This window comes from Maniola jurtina, chromosome 9 (assembly GCF_905333055.1).
Source record: "Maniola jurtina chromosome 9, ilManJurt1.1, whole genome shotgun sequence".
NCBI classification, from domain to species: domain Eukaryota; kingdom Metazoa; phylum Arthropoda; class Insecta; order Lepidoptera; family Nymphalidae; genus Maniola; species Maniola jurtina.
Genome location: NC_060037.1, coordinates 9,537,011 through 9,547,018, shown reverse-complemented (window position 1 = coordinate 9,547,018; position 10,008 = coordinate 9,537,011).

Genomic DNA, 10,008 nt, shown 5'->3' with positions numbered 1-10,008 from the left:
AATCCGAGCGAAGTAGGGAAGGGCTAGTTAACATATAAAATAACCTGATGAAGCACTGATCCATGGTAATTGATGAGGTAGTATAAAGATTTATAAAAAGCTTAAGATAGAGCGTTTTTAAATACGTTGTCGCAACAACGATAAGAAAAGCTCTTTAAGTTAATCACTTTTAAAAACACTATCGCAACTTAAACAGACCACCTGAGGTTTTTATAGAAAAATCGCTAAAGTGCGAGTCGGACTTACACACGAAGGGTTCCGTACCATCGCACATAACACTTAATTTTTTTTTCATGGCGGTTATTTCGAAATTTTTATTATTTGTTATTATAGCGGCAATAGAAATACACATTCTGCAACTCTCTACCTACCTATTACGGAATGCAAGATATAGCCCGCTGACAGACAGACGGACGGACGGACGGACAGCGGAGTTTTAGTTATAGGGTCCCGTTGGCACCCATCGGCTACGGAACCCTAGAAACTATAAGAAGTACTAATAGTACTATTACTAGTACTAGTATAGTGAGTTTAAGTAGGCTTGACATGACATTGCCTTCTTCTAGTGCCATCTTCTATCAGAAGTTAGCAATCATTATGGCTATTATTGGAATTTATAAGTCTTTGCTGTACACTGTAACTTTAAATTTTAACGTACCTAGGTAATTTTCAAGATTTTTTGACAGGCTTTTTTGTGCCTTGTATGATGAACGGAAGAATATTTAGTAAATAAAGTAGATGAGTATGAAAATGAAATAAATAGAATATCTAATAAGCATCGTGGAGGTCTGCGGAATTTCTAAGCAAGCATACATCATTTGTTAAGTATGTGGAATTTGTAAAGACATTCGTTCCGTGTGGTCATTACGACGGCCGCGTCATACCGGCGCCGTGTTATCAACTTTCAAGCTGTGGCATTTGTCCATTTATCAAATAGGTTGGCTTTAGAAACTTAGCAGCAAATAGCAATCATCCGTTATCAACAGCTACTTAAACAATTTGTAAAAATTACTTAACAGTAACAAAAAAAGTGCCTAAAAATGCTAACATCATCAACCCAACGCCGCCAGCTCACTTCTGCGCACGGGTCTCCTCTCAAAGGTTTAATTTTTAGGGTGCTTTAATTTTAACGTAGGTAAGGAACTCAGAGAAAAGTGCAAACTTATTATTTTCATTTTATTATGATAAGTAGCTTGTGCTCGCGACTTCTAGTGGACTAAACAAAGGGGTTTGAAACCCTTGAAACCCCTATTTTACCCCCTTAGGAGTTGAATTTTCCAAAATCATTTCTTGGTGGATGTCTACGTAATATTATCTGCATGTCAAAAAGCCCGATCCGTCCAATAGTTAGAGCTGTGCGTTGATGGATCAGTCAGTCAGTCACCTTTTATTTTTACATATTTACTGATGATTATTTATTACCTCTATTAGTCAGCGCTATTGTAGCTATTAGGTAGATATTTACCATGTCCGTGGTCACAGGTTATCGCAGCGACAGCACGGCGCCGCCGCGTCGCCGTTCCATAAAGGCATCAACCTTATCAACCTGCCACTTGCGAATCGTAACTATTACTCAAATAGTCAGTCAAGTCAATACAACTGCCACTATTTGTCGCGCTGACATCATACATTCCGAAGTGGGTATTAAATTGAAGGCGGGAGATAACCATGATAACGTTGTTTGTAAACATTTAGCAACCGGTTGCGATGCGAGTTTTAAATCGTCAAAAGTTATTTTAAGTCCGATAGACTACTACCTAATTCGTACCTGTAATACAACATATTATGTGTAATAATCATAATCATATTATTATAATATTTACCTATTATTATGATAATATGACGGGATAATCATATTTTATATAATTTTAAACCCCAGACCCAAAAAGACGGGTGTTGTAAGTTTGACGTGTGTATTTGTATATCTGTCTGTGGCATCATAGCTTCGAAACTAATGAACCGATTTTAATTTAGTTTTTTTGTTTGAAAGGTGGCTTGATCGAGAGTGTTCTTAGCTATACTTACTTAGGTAATCCAAGAAAATCGGTTCAGCAGTTTGAAAGTTATCAGCTCTTTTCTAATTACTGTAAAGTTCACTTGTCGGGGGTGTTATATTTTTAATTTACACTTGTTATCACTGTAAGTAGTCTTTAGTACATTTATAAAATCTGAATAAGTTCGCAATTCGCAAACTAATTAATCTGACTGTGTACACCCAAAGGCTTAGATATACCTATTCTATTGTTTCAGTTAAGTATTTTCCTTTCCTAAAAAGTCAGTTATAGCATGAAATTGATTCTTAAAATAGGTACTTAATAATGATTGCAACTCCCCCTTTATTTCTACTTAGTTTTACTAATGTGACAGAACGTTCATAAACCTTAATTTAAATTCCAAAATAACCCAGAAAATTATAACGACTCTAAATGACTAATCAAAATACCGAGCTTCTCAGAAGATATGAAATAGAAGTTGTGGTTCCGTATTATACTAAACATATTTACGGCTCTATATTTATTATATTATTTATTTATAATAATATTATTATTTATAATAATATTATTATTTATAATAATATTATGTGATGGTTTATGCAAGTATCCGTAGGTATACCTAACCTACGGATAATCTCCGAAACTAATGACCCCATACTTACTGAAAACTCTTTCACTGGTAGATAGTGTAAGCTCACTTATCACTTTTAGGTAAACTTATATTAGGTACATAAAGAATTACATTATAAATATTTAAAATGTTAAAATAATAATTATAAAATATCTGCTACGTCTTTAATATTGTTGTGTAGAGGCAGCAGGCATTCATTATGGAACGACAGAGCGAACGGACGTATTGTGATTGTATTCTGTTTAAAATGTAAAATATACAAAGTGAAAACTAATGTCGAGATTTATTTAAAAACAATCCTGATAACCTGAAGCTGTGGCTACAGCTTCAGAAGTGGGATCCCGGAAAATAACACTATTTTCTGTTCCACGCCAATGACTACGTTAAAGTGTAAGTAGCGTTTATATACCTAAGTGATTACTTTTCTCTCCTATAACTATCGTATAGCTAATATTTTATCAAGAAAACAATTCAATCTACGATGTTAAATGCGAATTTACGGTAATCAAAAGTTATTGGCCGATTACCATTGTCTCCAAATTACCCAACTAAGTATAGTCAAACCGGCGCGCGAAGGGTTAAAAGCAATACAACTTTTTTTTAACAGTGTGTTTATATTTTATGTCATTTTAAAGGATATTGTAAAGAGTAGAGAGTGATTGAAGACAACGTTTAGAAAACCCGAAATTATACGACCGCGACGTTAAAGTCGTACGATAGTTGCATAAAGATCTTTCAAAATGGGCATTTTGTCTTGTGAAAACATCTATTTAACCTAATAAAATATGACATAATAGTAACCGCGACTGACTAACGAGGTAGTTACCTACGTACCATTATGTGACCGTTTCATGATTTGAAGTCGTATAATACTAAAGCAATAAGACCATTTTGTATGTTGAGTAGTATACATATAATTCTTTACGTTTTCTGTTTTTGTTTTGTTGTTTATCTCCATTTTAATCACTATTACTTTAGTTTTGAATGAGATCCTAAAGTACTGCAAGATATTTATTTAAGAAAAAAATGAAAAGTTGCTGTCATAGAATTATGTCGCATCGCCTGTTGCTGGGCCCCATTGATGGCTCGCTTGTTTATATTTCATGTAGTTAGTAGGTACTTATCAACAGGTATTCGTTTATATACGACTTACGAATTGCAGAGCTGGATTGTTTATGTTAAATGTAATGAGATCCCGTATTCACTTCGCAATACTGAGCTTTTATTATTTCCTTTGTGTATTTTGGCTCAATCTAAAATATGTTTGCTTGTATTGTTAAGTTTAAATCATGATTAATATCGTTTCGGGTCGGAGTTTTTCCGTACCTAACCAAGGAGTAACGTGAAGTCAAAATAGTAATACTATTTTTGTGATGTCAAAACTTGTTATTACAAGCGAAGAAAGGCAGGCTTAAGATGTCATTACTACGAACGAGATTTCTAAGCTCTTTGTCAGTTTCAGATTCTGAACTATGGAACGAGGTGATGATCAGCCAAGGAGAGTGGCCTATGACTGGTTTAGTGCAGACCCAGGTGTACCCAGGTTCGAGGGTCAGGGTCGGGAAGCACTAGAAATTATTATTCAGAGTAAGCAAGGGTATTGCGGGTGCGCTATACCGAAGTAGAGAAGGGTATTGCGGGTGCGCTATACCGAAGTAGAGAAGGGTATTGCGGGTGCGCTATACCGAAGTAGAGAAGGGTATTGCGGGTGCGCTATACCGAAGTAGAGAAGGGTATTGCGGGTGCGTTATACCTAGGTAGAGAAGGGTATTGCGGGTGCGTTATACCGAGGTAGAGAAGGGTATTGCGGGTGCGCTATACCGATGTAGAGTATAACACAGATAAACGGCTTGACGGAGGGCGTCAACGACGGAAAGAATTTGAAGGGCGGAGAAATATAGAGAGATCTGTTCGTATACCGGTGGGTGCAAAACGAGGACGTTCGACTAGCTCTTCTCTGGAACGTGGTGAATTGAGCTAAGAGGAAGAAGTGAAGCTAAGACCAGACACGAGAAGATGAGGTAAATTCAAAATCTCGAGCCGGATGATTCAGTTAATTGAAGTTAATAATCGATTCAGTTAATGAAGAGTTCAAATTCAGTGGTAGATTATTTTGACGATTCAACAGCACTTGTAAAAGTTTAATTAAAAAAATATATATACTTTGAATTTGAAGATAAATCAAAGTTAACTTTTAACACTAATAATTTATTATTCCTGAGTTCGATTCTATGTCGAGAGAACAAACGATCCCAATTTGGCTAATAAAAGTAGAAGAATGTTCTGAAAATTTACGGATGAAAAGATAAAGAAATAATCCATTATACCTTTCCAAAACTAGCTAATGTAGCTAAGTCATGGTATCAGAGCTTACCGAGTATGAAAGTATATGTGGGCCGAAAGGAAAAATAAACTAATCGAATCATTTTCCTTGCGAACAGACTACGTTGAATTCTTGACTAAAACAAAATACTGGTTAAGCAAGTTAAATATGGAGAATCTCTTGAGCAATATTATTATGCTAAGGTATATTTAAAACAAAAGCAAATTTTTAATAATTATTGTTCGTTTATGTATAAGAGTTAACTGCCATACTTATTTGTCATCATTTAAATATTTGAAACCATATTATCTACATGGTTATCATTTTATATTTTCTGTGTATATCTTGTTTGATGCATATATTTATTTAAGAATTGCTGTGTACACTGTACACCGGTTGTTGCTTGGATCCTGATCTATTGTTTCTATATTTAGACTTTCTACATTTATAACCTGTTGGGTGCGCCTTTTTCAATAAAATAAAATAAAATGAAATTTGTTAAATAAGTGTAAATTATGGATATCAGGCTGTAGATTGTTTACTGTACGGCGTTGAGGATAGAGCTGTAAAAGTTAGTGCGTAGGCTGAACAGTTTTCAGAACCAAAAAAAAAAGTCATAAAATATTTTAGAATCTTTAAATTATGTCAAGCCCCGAAATCTACGATTCACATTTTAAATTTCGGAATGAACGTAGGAATGCTATTCCAACTGTTAGATCCAGCAGTTTGAGAGTCGATACAAGATGATATACCACAATTGCAATGAACATGGTCACCCGAGTTTTAAGTGCATGAAATATTCTGCAAAGTGATGTACCTGCGAGATATCAGGCCATTTATCTATTATAATTCACTGTTTTACAAATAAAACTAACAAAGATCGCGAAAAGGATGCGAATTTCACAAAGGATAAAAATGAAGCAAGATGTTTAATTACGTCATACAGTGAATCTCTAGTGAATATATCGTTTCAATTAAAATAAATAATAATTAGGAGACTGTCATTTGGAGTCGGAAAGTCAGTGTTCTCTCATTATGTTAACAAAGGTCACGGAACTCAATTTAGAAATAGTTGTACCAAAGGAGTTACCCGTACTCAGAAGCATTGGTGCCAATCTTATAGCTCCAGTAGGTATGATGACTGTTTCCGTAGTAGTACAAGATATAAAAAAATAAACCATTAATGTGTATATCGTTTAATATTATGTTATTGCCCAGTCAGTCTTATTGGATAGATAGATAGAAGTCTTTATTGCACACAAAAACACATGTAAAGGAATACAACACAGAAAGAAGAAAACAGAAAAAAAAACAATTGTGTGCAAAGGCGGCCTTATTTCTTAGAGCAATATCTACCAGGCAACTTTTGCTGAAACAAGAAGCTAATGTTGTATAGTACCAAATCGCAAAGAATTCATCGATATTACTTATATATACCTATATTAAATAATTATTATATTAATAAACATAATAAAATATAAACATACATACATAACTATTCTAAGTAAATAATATATATATACTATATATGGCAATATAGTTACTTGCATAACAGGGATACATATAATAAAATAATAAACGATATTTAACTATTATGGCAAAGATAAATAAAATTCTTTAAGACTATTTTAAATATGGGCAGGGATTTCGAATTCCGAATATTTTTGGGCAGTTCATTCCACAGTTGTACAGCATATACTGAAAAGGATTCCACGTAGAATTTTGTCATTTATTATTAGTAATTCTTTCACCTAAAACCCGGATATTGTTATCACAAAGACTTCTGCTGCGATTATATTTCAGAAGATGTCAAGCATTAAAACACGCTTAGTAGCAATTATAAAAAAAAAGATACAGAAATACATCCTAATACATTACGTGCTATTCAGATTATTGCCGAACCCAATACATGTGGCCAAGTTTTCGTGAACGGTTCGGTTTGTGGTTCGGAAGGGAAGGAATATTATCTTCTCCCGTGAGAGTAAGACATCAGGGATAATCGTGGTGTCCTGCGTATTTACGTTTCCCTGACATGATCGTGAAGAGAAGGGAGCACTTTTGACACACGTGATTCTCAAAGGTTCTGGATTCATGCAATGTTACGTTTTGTGAATCCCAGGAAAATGATGATCTAAACTGTAATCATGATTTGAGTACAAGTGACCGATTAAAAATTACAAGAATTAGTAATGAAATACCTTGATTGTTTTTCGAATGGACTTTATGATCTAGATGGTGATTGAATTCGAGGACATGAAGACGGTTATCTACCGACTGTACCACATGTTATACGCTGCTCGTACTTTGGTTAGGAACATGGTACAGGAGATGGTCGAGCATTAGACAATTTGGGAGTCAACCTTATCATACGCTAGTCCAATTTTACTTGTGCATAAAATTGGTGATAAACGCTTTTGTGTAGATTACAGAACGTTAAGTCGCAAAACTAACAAGGAATACTATCCACCCCCTCGTATCGAAGTACAACTCGACCAATTAGCAGGCAACAAACTGGCCTCAGTGTATTACCAAATATCAGTAGCAGAGGAGTCACGACAGGACAGCTTTTGTAACCCGCGATGGCCAATACAAGTACAACCGGATGCCTATTGGTTTAGTGAATGTACCCTTAGTATTCAATCGTGTAATTAATAAAATACTGCTCGAGGCAAAAACTAAATACACTATCGTCTATATGAATGATGTCCTTATTTATTTATTTTATTTATTTTTAATTTTTAAGGTAAACTAACAGCATGATCATAAAACACTTATATAGTACACTGGTACACTGGTATAGTGGTGTAACACACCACTTACAGGTATATACAATTTGATATGATAATTTAAAAAAAATTAGCATTTATAATATCACTCCATCTAAGGACGTCGCCAAAGATCAAAAGCGATTGGAAGAGGTTTAAAAAAAATGCTTGAAGGGGCGATGGGCTAAAATTAAGCAAATGTCATTTCTTCATTGAAACCAGAGACTTTTTTTTGGATATTCCTATATTGAGGCTGTAACTAAATTTAATAAGCTCATCAATCAACATAAACTGCAATAATGGATATTCATAGACCTATACTAGAATTGTATAGCCCAAATGCTGAAGCCCAAGCTGACACGGATGCCAGTATGGAAGGTGTAGCTGGTATCCTTCTTCAGGCGAATTCAAATGGAGTTTTCCAGCCTGTGTCATATTTTAATAGAAAAACGAACACGGAGGAGTGTAAACACCATTTTTATGACCTAGACACTGGCGGTGGTCGCATCTTTAAATCGGTTTAGAATCTATCTTATTGGTATTCCTCTTAAAATATTTACAAACTGTAACGTGAACTACTCCTGTAAAACCACGAATTGCTCGATAGTGCAATCAAACTCACGAAGTTGAATGCACCATTGAGGATTCAACATTAAATGTAGAAGTGAAGGGATCCTGAGTGCAATATTAAACGAAGCTATTAGCTATTTTATTTTTTTAGCTTATTAGCTAGGTGTCATCCGAGGAGGAGTTAGCAAGTACTAGAGAAAAAGCAAAAGTTAAAATAATAGAAATATAAACCAAATATAGTGAAAAATATAATAGTCATAGGAACACTCCCAAACAATATTCTAAAGGTGACCTAGTAAGAGTATAGCGGCAAATGCCTGACGATGGGCAGTCACAGAAACTGGTTGTAAAGTACCGAAGTCCATATCACATCATAAAAATCCTTCCTAATGATAGGTGTGTCATTAAAGATACGTCGTTATCGCGTAAAAATAACCGCTGCTACGAAGCCATAGGTGCAGTAGACAAAAAAATACAGCCAGGGCTAAATTTTTCTATGGATTTAGAAAGTAGTTAAATATGAATAATTATGACGATACGATAATTGTAATATAATATGTAATTATAAAAAATGATGAAACGTAATTGTCAAAGATTTTAATATTATATTTTAATTTTTTTTTAATATATCAAAGAATTCTTAATTAATTTTTAGAATTAGTTACTCTAGTTGATTGTATTATTTTCAATTATTATTTGTTACTATAAATTGTAAATTTCGTATAACAGAGCGAAGGGACTCGCTCATTGCAGGAAGGCCGAGCTGTAAGCTCACTTATCACTTTTAGGTAAACTTATATTAGGTACATAAAGAATTACATTATAAATATTTAAAATGTTAAAATAATAATTATAAAATATCTGCTACGTCTTTAATATTGTTGTGTAGAGGCAGCAGGCATTCATTATGGAACGACAGAGCGAACGGACGTATTGTGATTGTATTCTGTTTAAAATGTAAAATATACAAAGTGAAAACTAATGTCGAGATTTATTTAAAAACAATCCTGATAACCTGAAGCTGTGGCTACAATAGGTAGGTATAGAGCCTACATTATCCCCTAGTGCTATAAAAATTAATGAATATGAAACAAGAGTAATAACTAATCATAATCAATTCATTGTAGACAAATAATAAATAGCACCTTCCGTCAAGAACTATAAACCTTATTTTCTGTTCTTTGGTCAATTTATTTCGTCGCATTGTCCTAAAAGAACCCCACAATGACTTATTAACAAATCTTGGGAAACTTCTTGACATTGTGAAGGCTTTTAAAACACAACAAAAAAACATACACATTTCTTCAATTCAAAAATGCACCTGAGAATGAAGGCGGGCCACTTCACTAATATTTCGATAATAATAAATCACTGCAAGTCGAATATCCTTGAGCGTACTAATGCACTGCTGGGTTTTTCATTGACTGTTGTAGCGCAATACATACACAACAAGCAATGAATTTGATGTACATTTAGATTTTCATCAAGCACGTCCAACACCAAAAGGAAGTTGCAGGTAGTTGAATAATTCGTTTAGTCCAAGTCGCACCCACACGGTTTTTTTCAATTTGGGCCACACAGGTGCGCCTCCTAATTTACTATTCCCAATACGGTACATGAGCCAGGAGACCACGTCTGGAACCAAAGATTTAATGGCCCTTTGTAGGCTCTATGATAGGATTTTGTTATCTCGAATATTTTAATATTAATGCCCACTTTTATAGG